General features: G+C 47.9%; 1 pseudogene; it reads right to left on the reverse strand.

Moving 5' to 3' along the window:
* LOC138511241 (zinc finger protein 84-like) overlaps positions 1–8,891 on the reverse strand; it is a 109,185-nt pseudogene extending 100,294 nt beyond the window's left edge.
* Between the last annotated feature and the right edge of the window lie 2,569 nt (positions 8,892–11,460).

The following is an 11,460-nucleotide window of genomic DNA, read 5'->3' on the forward strand; positions in this document are numbered from 1 at the left end:
GAAGCCAACCCTAGTAAAGATGCCAAGTAAAGCTTTTGCAACTGACTTGGCAGTCACAGTTTTCAATGGGATGGCCTCAGGATACCTGGTGGCATGGTCGACCAGCACCAGGATAAACCTATTGCCTGAGGATGTTTGGGGGTCAAGGGGACCAACAATGTCGATCCCTACCCTCTCAAATGGTACCCCCACAACTGGGAGTGATACAAATGGAGCTTGGACTGTTGAGGCACTCTTACCAGATAACTGGCAGGAGGCACAACTCCTGCAGTGACTTTCTACTTGCACCCCCAACTTGGGCCAGTAGAAGTGCATGGACAACCTTTGCTTGGTCCTCTTAATTCCAAAGTGACCAGCAAGGGGCACTTCATGCGCCAAGGCAGGAGGAAGGGTCTTACAGCAAGGGGAACCACCAACCTCCTATGGTCTCCTTCTGTAGACTCTGTGGGCTCACTATACAGGAGCCCACCTTCCCAATAAATCTGATGCTTCCCAGGAGGTTCACCCTCAAGCTGGGAGCAGGCCTGTCTCCTTAGGCCTTCCAGAGAGGGGCACTCACGTTGGCCTTTACTGAATTCTTCCCTGTCAGGACCACCTTCTACTAACAAATCATTTAGTTCAGGATGGTCATGGGGGTCAAACACTTCAGGTATCACCACCTCCTCGCCAGGTCCTGGTGATGGACCAACTACCTCCTCCTCAGTGGTAGGTGAGTTAGGGGGAATATTCTCTTTCCCTCTTTTTGGTTTTCTGACTCCTTTAGCCTTGGGTTTCCCCTTTGGCTGGGGCAGTGTATTAGTGTTGGCCAGTACTGCCCTTGTTTGAGACCTTGTGCAGGGTATGTCAGCAGTATCTCCCACAAGCCCCAAAGCTCTGAGATCATTGCCCAACAAGACCTTTCCTGGGACACTCCTCTGGATGCTCACTGGAATCCTGACTGCTATACCATTGATAGTAAGATTTACAGGTATTACTGGGAACATGAGAGGTGGGCCATCAGCCAACTTAGTGGGCATCAGAGTAGCTCTGGCAACTTCCTCTGGGTCTACCAAGGTAGGATCCACTACAGTTTGACTGCACCCACTATCCCTAAGAGCTGGAGTATCCACTCCATTGATCAGCACACTGTCTTTAAAATAGTGCTTGATGTTATCTGGAATCCTAGCATAGGCCTCTGAGACTTTAGGCTCCCAGGAACCCAGGGAAACTAAAACTACCTCAGCTTCTATCCCACTGGGGAAGGAGTCTGAGGAGAAGGATGCTCCTGTAATCTCTTCTTCCTCATAGGAGGAGAAGGCCAGATTAGCAGAGTGGACCCCCAAGGTTTTGACCTTACATCTGGGATACCCCTTCACGTGGTCAGTTGCTCCACAAGCAAAACAAGATCCATTGGGTCTGTTTACACAGGGAGGCTTACTATAACCAGAGTTCTGTTTTGGAGGCTGACCTCCACTACCCTGTGAGTTCTCTTGTGTCTTACCCTTATGTTTCTTTTTGTGGCCCTTTTGGGAGGATGATTTATCAGTTTCCCCACCCTCCTTATCTTTGGACTTTTTCCCTTCCTCCTGCTTACCAGGGTGAGTCTTGTCCTTGTGGGACACTCGATGTGACACCCACAAATCTGCTGCAATGGCTAGTTTCTTAGGATCTATCTCCTTTGAATCTGCCAAATGCTGCTTAAGCTCAGGGGAAGTAGATGAAAAAATATGTTCCAGCATGACAAGACTTATCATGCCTTCAAAGGTAGAAACCTTATAACCTTCAACCCAGCCAGTCAAGTTTTTTAAGGATTCGGTTACATAAGATGTCCAAGTACCACCTTCTTTCTTCTTATACTCTCTGAATCTTTTTAAATATTGGGCAGGAGTCTTTCCAAACTTTAAGATTGAGAGACTGCTTCAACATTTCAAAATCTGCTCTCTCAGCTTTTGACATTTCCATAATGGCACTGCAGCCAGAATGGGGCAGTCTGCTAAGTAACCAGGCAATTTTATCAGCATTGTCAACTTGTTGAACTTCACATGCATACTCAAATGTATTCAGCCAGTCCATAATGTCATTCTTTTCCTCATACACACTGAGCAGATCTTTTGGAAACCTTGGATGAGAGGAGGCCCCAGACCCATGTCCAGGACCCTTAGATCCATTGGCAACTTGAGGCTTGGCCAGTTCCAACTGATGATCCCTGTCTTTCTGTTTTTCTGCCTGCTCTATCTTTAGTTTGGCCATATTGAACTCAAGCTCCTTCTGCCTAGATAGCAGTTCTTGCTTCTTGAATTCAAGTATGTCCTCCCCATCAGCACTGGCAGAGGAAACATTAGACCCTCATGGTTGCTGTGAATCAGGGCAGCGGCAGAAGCATCAGTTCTACCAGTGAGAGCAGCCCCACCTCCTTCTGCACTGTCCTCAGAAGCTATAGCTCTAAGCTGAGCTTCTTGCCAGTCCATGATTCTTTGGATCATTTCTACTTTTGAGCCTTGAGAGGAGACACCTCTCCCAGCACACATCTTTCGTAATGCGTTGGATCTAGAAGCATTTAAAGTTAACAAGTTACTTGTTTCCATACTGCTAGATAGGACTATGGCCTTTAAAAAGTTATACTACAACAATTCACTATGTGTCCTGGTAGAAATAACTCAAAAATGCCTTCACTAGTGTGCAACACTGGATACCTTCAGTCCTATCCCACCGCTGCCACGAATTTGTTAAGAAGGATTTCTGAACTCTGACCTGGAGGGGCAGAGGCTCAGAAGGCCAGCCTAGTTTCTTGGAACAGGGTAACCTCTGGACAAGCCAGACCAATCAGGGTAGTTATGGCAGCGGTCAAGACTAAGTCACAAAAGGGGTGAGGGTGACTGAAAGACCTCAATGAGCACACAAAGTAAGGATGCTTATGAATTACTCCAGACAGGTGTTATATTAAAAATATAGACACATTTATTACAAGGCCTTTGTAACATAGACCATAGTAAAGAATCACAGTAACACTAGAATAAACCAATACATCATAATCAACACAATATATATACAAGACCAATGGGTTCTAAGGGGTTAAAAGCACAAAATATGTAGACCACCTAGATGGGGAGGAAAACAGGCAGTGCAGATAATCTTTAGACCCAGTTCCACATCGAGAATACACCTACTTAAGAGGCAGTCCAAGCCCTACGAAGAGAGGAGCCTTATGCTCAATAGTACATGCACGTGCTTGTGCCAATGGACAAAATAGGGTCTCTTCAAGGGTCTCTAGCAGCTCAGGAAGGTGGGTAAGGTGATGAAGAACAAGTTCCCACTATTCAAACTGGACCTCCACTGGAGGACAGAGGCAGTTGGAGAGTTCGGGATGGAGTTGCTATTTCACAATAGCTGTGGAAAGGAAAGAGGTCCTCGGGGCCACTTTGTGCGTAAAAATTGGCTCCTGCGCTAGGGGCCACCAGTTGGGGTAAGGATTACCCACCGGTCCCTGATGCAGGCAGACCCAGACTTCGCCAGTACAGTCCACTTTGCTGGCAGGTTCGAATGCGACAATCTGGACGTCTTGACACAGTGTAGTTCCTGAGATGCAGCGAGGATTCCCAAACGGGACAGTGGCGATTTCTCCACTCAGGGTAGAGGAATTGGCCCAGTTCCACTGCAGCAGGCTTCAGGGGAAAGGGGGTCACAAATGCAGCGAACATGCACAGGTCGTTGCCACAGCAGGGCAACACGACAACCGCGTTTACTCCGGTCCGGGTACACTCGTCTCACTTCAGACCTGGGAACGCCAAGTGTACGAAATTCGGTGTGAGGGTGCCGTGGACCGAGCTAGCAGTATGCCAAGTTTTGAGGGCCTCCTCAAAACGGCAGCGGTGACAGAGCAAACGTCCCGTGTAAGCTGGTCAGCCCACTTGTTAGCCCAGGTACACTTTCGAAGAGGCTTACTTGCAGGGTTTGATGAAGGTGCCGAGAATAGTTGGTCCCACTATTCCAAGGGGTCGAAGTGTCTTTGCAGACCTTCTAGGACGATCAGATGCAGAGGGGTCCCACAGGACGACAGCGAGCTCAGGGTGCCAAACCTTCCAGCGGGTCACCAGCGGTTTCTCGACTCGGCTTCTTGTTGCAGGATACTTGGCTCATTATCCTTCGTGTGAACTCAGGAGATCGACATGGTAGTGGTGTTTCCAGCCTCCTCTTATCCAAAGTTCCCTTTGCGCCAAAACGGGGAGGGCCCAATGGGAGATCTGCTCACAAACACTCACTCCGTATGTGGACCAATAACAGACCAGAGTGGTCCCAGGCATTCAGGACACTCTAGACTCTCTGGCACCAGGATGTGTATTGGGAACAGATATCCCAGCGCACATCCTGGAGGCACACACACCAGGCATGCAGAAGCCCGCGAAAGCATTGGGTTTCGCGGGAAAGTGCATGACCAAATAAGGACTAACCCGGGTCAGCTCGACCTGGGGAAGGTGAAGGGGCAAGATGGCCAAAGGACAGGACAAAGAACCTCGTGGCATGGCCATTTTGGAGCCAGGCCACCTATTCGTGCCAAACGCGGTTAACGCGGTTAACATGGCAAGACAGGGTTAAAAATATATGCAAACGAAAGCTGCCACCAGTCCCGTCCATGACACAGCTGCACAGTTCATAAAAAGACCAGCGAGAGTTTCTAGGGCCTTTGGAAAGACTAGAGACCCAAGTGTACTGTAAGGTAAGTTACATTGTACACCTGTTACATGTTGCACAAGAGTTGCAACATGAGGAAAGGACTAAGGAAACAAAGTCTCCCAGTACTGACTGTCTTAAGGGCATGTCAGTTTCCCCATAAAAAGTGAGCGAAAGCCCAGAGGAGTGCAGCTGAGGGCTGTGCTTCTCTGGCAAAGTTTAGTTTAGGGTATAAAACAGCAGCAAAAAGGTTGGGGGTTGGCACATGGAGGGAAAATGACATTAGAATATGAAATCTTTCCTAACATCAAGAAACCCACTCTAGACCCTAGCGTCCCCACCAATTACATTCCCATTACTACTGTGCCCTTCCCCCTAAAAATCCTCGACATAGCTGCCTACTTGCAGATTCAGAACCACCTAGAGAAAAATAACTTGTTAGGACTAAAAAATCAGGCTTCTGCCCCATACACGGCACAGAGACGGCCTTGATCGACCTCAAGACACAAATGGACAACTTTAAAGACAATGGCAAACTTGCCCTTCTTCTCCTCCTCGACCTTTCGCCGCTTTTGACTTGATAAACCACGATATTCTTTGCAAACATCTAGCCTTAGCAGCTAAATTTTCTGACAAGACCAATGCTTGGATTTAGTCCTTCCTGAATAATAGATCCATGAGGGTCTTTGCTCCCACGGTCGCCGCCGAACCAGCCCCCGTTACATGTGGCGTCCCCCAGGGCTCCTGTGTTTCCGCCCACATTATACAATGTGTTTACGAAACCTCTCTTCGACATACTGGACCATTTGGTTGTCATCTACACGAATTACGCAGATGACACTCAAATACTCATCCCACTAACAGGCGACTACTCCACCGACAACACAGTACTCAACAATATTTATTCCATTATCCAAGAATGGATAGCCAAACACGGACTCTGCCTCAATGACGACAAGACCAAGCTTCTTCTACTAGGTTCCCAATCCAGACTCAACAACCTCGAAAACCTTTACCAGACATTCACCATTGATGGCAACAACATCTCTGTCTCCAACAGCGTTAAAACTCTTGGGATTTACCTTGACTCCTCCCTTACACTGACCAGACAAATCAACACCATCTCTTCCGCCACCGCTTACACATGTAAGCTCCTCAATACCAGCAGACCTTACCTCTCGACCTCTAACTGCACTACTCTAGCCAGAGCACTAGTACTCTCAAAAGTCAACTATTGTAACTAAAGAGGAGCATGAGTGGCAGGTCGCCACCAGATGGGCAAGGAATGAATGGGGAAAGATGCCCCTCTATAGTAGCAGGACTCGGGACTTTTATTGGGCAGTCATGTGCCCGTCTGCATTGGTCCGCTGCATTCATTGACAGGGGACGTGCCTCTTCTAGGGCCCACATGGTCTTCTGGGACACACCCCCGTCAGGCACGTCCAGCAGCTGGGGCTCCCTAGTTATTTGCATGCAAACCCTCTCCGCATGCGTGGTCCTTGGTATGCTGCCTTCTTTAAACCCTCCCAACAAACCTGGAGGCGGTCACCCTAGTTCCCCTGCAGGTTCTCTTCACGCAGGCGCGGCGTCTTCACGACTTTTTCGCCGCAAGACGAAGAGCGAGCGAATACGCTCTTCTATGAATCTACATTTTCCTTGACACGGTAAGACTCCATTGCTGGCATGGGGCAACTCAGTTTAGCGGGCAGAGGCTTTCTGGCCCTTGCAGGCTCATGCACAGAGTCGATACTGTGTTTGGCTCTGTTACTGGAGCGCCGAGCCCTGCACTCTTTAGCATCGTGTACACTGTTGTTTCAGGCGACGCACTTACGGTCCATTCCCGACCTGGGGTCTACTGTTTTAGTCACATAATGAATCTGCCTCTTAAGTTAATGGGGATTCCCCATTTAATTGTTTAGTTCTAGGGTCGTGGCGGTGCACTTGCAGCGCACCGTTTCAGATTGTAGTACTTAGCCTTTCCTTCTTCATTAAGGAGTACCGCATTAACGGGAACGTCTGATCGTTTCTCTCTCTCTTTTTCTATAGGAGTGTACTGCTATGATTATTTCGGCGGCTTCCATTCTGCCGATCCACATTTAGGAGACGACGCTTGGGAAATTCTGGAGCGTGGTATAGATCTAACCAGGTAAGAGTTCATGTACTCTGTTTTCAATTGTATATATATTTTTTTCTTTCATCATGGGCTACTTGTAGACCAGATCTTGCGTTATACAATTGGGCCCTATTTGACTCTGTCTTGTTTTGGGACACAGCGCTCAAACCTCGGCAGACGACTGAATTACTCCCCCCTCTGTTGTTTACAGCAGCTTGTTGCTCACCAGGTTAGTGATTCCACAAACCACACTGGTTGGGCTATTGGTTTTCGTGGACATTTGCACGGGTTCGCCGGGGCTTGGTCAGTTTTCTTCCACTCAGCACGGGTCTTGTTAGGGTGTCACTAAACCCTTGCTCGGGGGTGCACTCCTGGGGTTCAGGGTTCTTTGAGGACTTAGTCACATGATGGTACACTTGATCCCTAACTGTGTAGGTAAGTAATACATTTGGGGCTTCTAGACTCTTCAGCATTGTTTTTATCTGGCAATCTGCCAGCATTTTTAAGGGTTTGTTATGTATTAGTCTATAGCTATGTTTCTGTATTTTTTACAGTATGGGTACTTCCATCTCCTGAAGAAGACGTTGTGTCAACCAACACCATACGTCGAAACTGGTCGAGAAAAACTTTTAGGGATGTGATCTTTGCATTTTTCTTTTCTGATCCGCCCTTATAATAGATGTTGTGCTAATAAGCTCTATTATGTGTTTGGCAATTACAATAATAATGAATGCTGTTGTGGGGAGTAGTAATATATTTTCTCTCCTCACCTGTTTTTAGTATAGTCTTTTTGTCTTTTAGCATTTTGGATGTCTGTCACTGTATGTTGAGTCGTGATTGAATGTTGCACTATGAATGGCAAGTGTGAATGAGGTTTTAGCCTGTTTTAGGCAATTTTTGCTGCTCTGCTGCTATGTTAAATTGATTAGTGTTTAATAAATTGTAATTAATTTACTATTTTCTAATTTTTGTATCACTTCAAATACATTTTGATACATTGTTATAAATGATTTTGTTCTCTGGACAATCTTTTCTGGTTTTCATACTTGCCAAAGAAGCCTAAAACGCCAACTTACTACTAACTACTTAGCCACACAAATGTATATATTTTATTCTGTGCAACCTCCTCTATATATTGCTGAACCATAACGCAACAACAATGTTCTCAACAACCTTTGCTAATGCCCATATACTGCCTGCACAATCTGTACAACTACAAACCATGTAAATACTTTATAATGTCTATACTACTAGTAATTGTTTACATAATGTCTTTTCTACCTGTAATGCCTATTTACTGATCCTGTTTGTACAATTTTTGCAATTTTGTAACCATGCCAAGCGCATTGATGCCACAGGGCCAGGCGGCGCTATACAAATAATAAACTAAACTAAACTATTAACATCACCACGATCCAGCCACCTAACTGCTTTCAGAGGGGAGCTGCATGAGCTGTGCTGTGTGTGGTTCAAGTAAAAGTAAACATTGCTTATGACGAACAGAAATCACCCTGTTTGAATAGTACCCAAGGTTTTCTTTTTTTTATAAAATGGAATGCAAATTGTGCATTTTTAAGAATATTTACTCAGCAACACTGGTCAAAACTATTATCCACATTGAAGTAAATCATCGCCAGTGCCATGGAAGTGGTTTAAAGTGGAATTGATATATAGTTTGGACAAGAAGCAGCATGAAAGAAATAGTGCCATTTTAAACTATTATTTTGGACATTTCCTTTGATCAGAGGTCAACTGCCAGCGCCACCCCCTTAACCCTGCCTCCTCACCTCCTCAACTCGGGCACTGCCCCTCACCCCCTAAACTCCGCCCCCACACCGGCCTTTGTGGGATCCCCCACCAATTGTTTTCTATTCCCACCACTGAGATACAGGAGAGCACTAAGACATTCGAAAAGATAAGGCAGAGACAATTTAACAGTTGACCTAAAAATAGATTACTTCTTCACTTCAAAAGGAGAGTGGGGCGGCCCCGTTACTCACCAATATGAAATGATGCTGCATGCATTCCTCTAAAGTTTGCACGCAAATGAGACACAGGAAGCGGCCAGGAGATAGGAGAATGAACACGTGCACTCCACCTGCTCCGGCTCAAAACGTGCAAGACTTAAGGCCTGTTTCACAGAAGCATTTTATAATGGTGCAATCCCATAGAAAAACGTTCTGTGAATAAGGCCCTTAATATCAGAGCGCATACGCAATAGGGGACTGCGACAGCGCATGCCCCACTCTAGCTACAAAGGACACTGCCAAATAAGGTGTTCCTCCAAGAGAAAGGATCCCAAAATAGAATCAATAACGCATGCGGAGATGATAGAGATGCTCAGTGAACAGACACAAAAAACTAGGCACGCTCCGATCAAACACGCATGCGCAGAGAAGAGACACCAACCAGCAAAGCACACTTAACAAGAGACAGCAATAATAAAATGCTCCTCCATCGAGGGCTTTGGCATCAGGAAACAGGTGGCGCTCATAAAAAGTACACACATATGGAAAGTGACCGGCCGGAAGTGCTGCAGATCATCACTAAAATAAAGCGGGCATTCTTAGTCTCTGTTGTGTAGTAACCCTCCCATGTGTAATGCCCCTTTAAGGGGATGTGTCGCTACCACGTGTATTGCCCTTTTACATAGCTCTCAACCATTTGTGTTGCAAAGGCGGGTGAAATCAGCTGATTTTGTTTTTTGCGGGTGAGACACCCATTGGAATGAATGGGCGTGCAGGAGGCTTGGCAGGTGAGTCAGCCCTTTACAAGGCGGGTGACACCCGCCAAAAGCGTGTGAGTTGAGAGTTATGCTTTTAAGATGGGCCATGACTGTGTCTCCCCCCCATGAGAAGGAATGGAGCTGCCACAAAGAAAGTAACGTCTCCCGCCTGGAGAGAGAACTGTGCTGCGGTAGGTGGCAGCCCCCTCTGTGCTTCAGAGGTGGGAGCCAGCCAGCAATACCCCTGAGGGAGCAAAATGATGCAGCCGCAGCTACGACAATGAAACAACTTCCCGCCGGAGGAGAGAGTGATGCTGCCTCACCCCCAGGCGAGAGGGAATGGTTCTGCCTCACCCCCAGGCGAGAGGCAAAGAGAAGAGGCACCCTTCGCCGTGGATTGTCCCTTATTGCGGCCCTCTGTGAGGATGGTGCTCATGCGGCCATGGGAGGATCCAGCCTGCAGCCCCCTGCGGCCCCCTGCGGCAATCGCCGCAACAGAAGGAAAAACCCCTGGGGCCCCCACTATTGATCTCGGGCCCGGCGGTGAAGGAAATTAAGTACTCTAGTCAGGAGAGAATGAGAGGAGGTGGGTCCCCCGCCTGCAGCCGGCAACACTGTCCTGTGTTGCGGTGCCACCGCAGCCCCCAGCATGAGCCTAGGGCCTGCGGCGGTGAAACAGAAGTGTTTGTTGGCAGCATTGCTGCAGTGCTCTGGTCAGAGCACAAAATAAAGAAAATGAAAGGCTCCATTAACAATCCCGGGCCCGGTGGTGTGCATAAGGTATGCAGCATTTACATAGATTCCAGCGGCAACATCACAGCCTTTTTGCCATGATTTTTTGTGTAAGCTGCCATTTCTGCCGCGATTTTAACACATGGAACCGTACATAATGACACGCTCCGGTCTGGAGCAGTGAATGAGGTAGTGCTGCAATATCGAAGCTCAGGTGCTCTCCTGCTGTGAGAAGTGGCTCGTTTGTCTGATGGCCCCGAATCTACTCAGGGGTATGCAGTTTTCCCCTGTACTCCCAGTGTGTGACAAAGGAAAAGGAGCGGCTGCTGCCACTCTAACTGCAGCCTTCCAGGCAGAAAATAAAGTGCTCCACATCAGAGCAGAAGGAAAGAGGTATGCTCGCTCCGCAGGCACCAACAATGAAGGCATACCGTATGATCCTGAGCCAAGTGCTCCACATCAGAGCAGAAGGAAAGAGGTATGCTCTCTCCGCAGGCACCAACAATGGAGGAATACCGTATGATCCTGAGCCATCAGGTCTAGTAGATGAGGAAAGTGCTCACTGGTCCCAGCGAGATCCCAGGCCGTCCAGTGGTAATAGAGGTTGCAGCTCTGTGTCAGAGCAAGGAAATTAGGAAAGCGCCCCAACAGCTAATCCCTCGGCACCACCGGTGGTGGGTGCATGTGCTCCTTTGGGAGCAGATTAAAAGTGAATAATAAAGTGTTCCATGTCAGCACAGGGCACAAAGCAGAGTTATTGCACCGGCACCAACAATGGCCACACTGACTCTAATGTGGGACTTCCACCCTCATGCTCCTCAGGACTCCAAGCCATGGTATTTGACCATCCTGCACTCTGGGCACTGCACACCTCACTAACAGTGCCATGCCTCGGATGCTGTACGCAAAGGACTGGACAAGAGAAACACCCTTAAGCACAGGATAAGAAGCGCTCTGCGCTGGCAGGTGATCCGAGAAACTGAATCCCACTACGCATCTGGAACACCAGGCAATTCCCGCACTGCCAGCCGGAGAAGAACCCGTGCACTGCACCCACAGTCGAAAGGCACGGCACAACTAGAATAAAAGTAATCATCTCCTGGCACAGTGCCATCAGAAAAACAGGACACCCTGTCACGGAAGTAACCCTGCCACGGATGTCACCCTGTCTGCCCTACAAGTGGCCTCAACACCATGCCACTAATGTCCCCTACTGTACCGTCTGAGGGCCAGGGAGCTAGTG

This window comes from Ambystoma mexicanum, chromosome 6p (genome assembly GCF_040938575.1).
Source record: "Ambystoma mexicanum isolate Mex_15411 chromosome 6p, UKY_AmexF1_1, whole genome shotgun sequence".
Lineage (NCBI taxonomy): Eukaryota > Metazoa > Chordata > Amphibia > Caudata > Ambystomatidae > Ambystoma > Ambystoma mexicanum.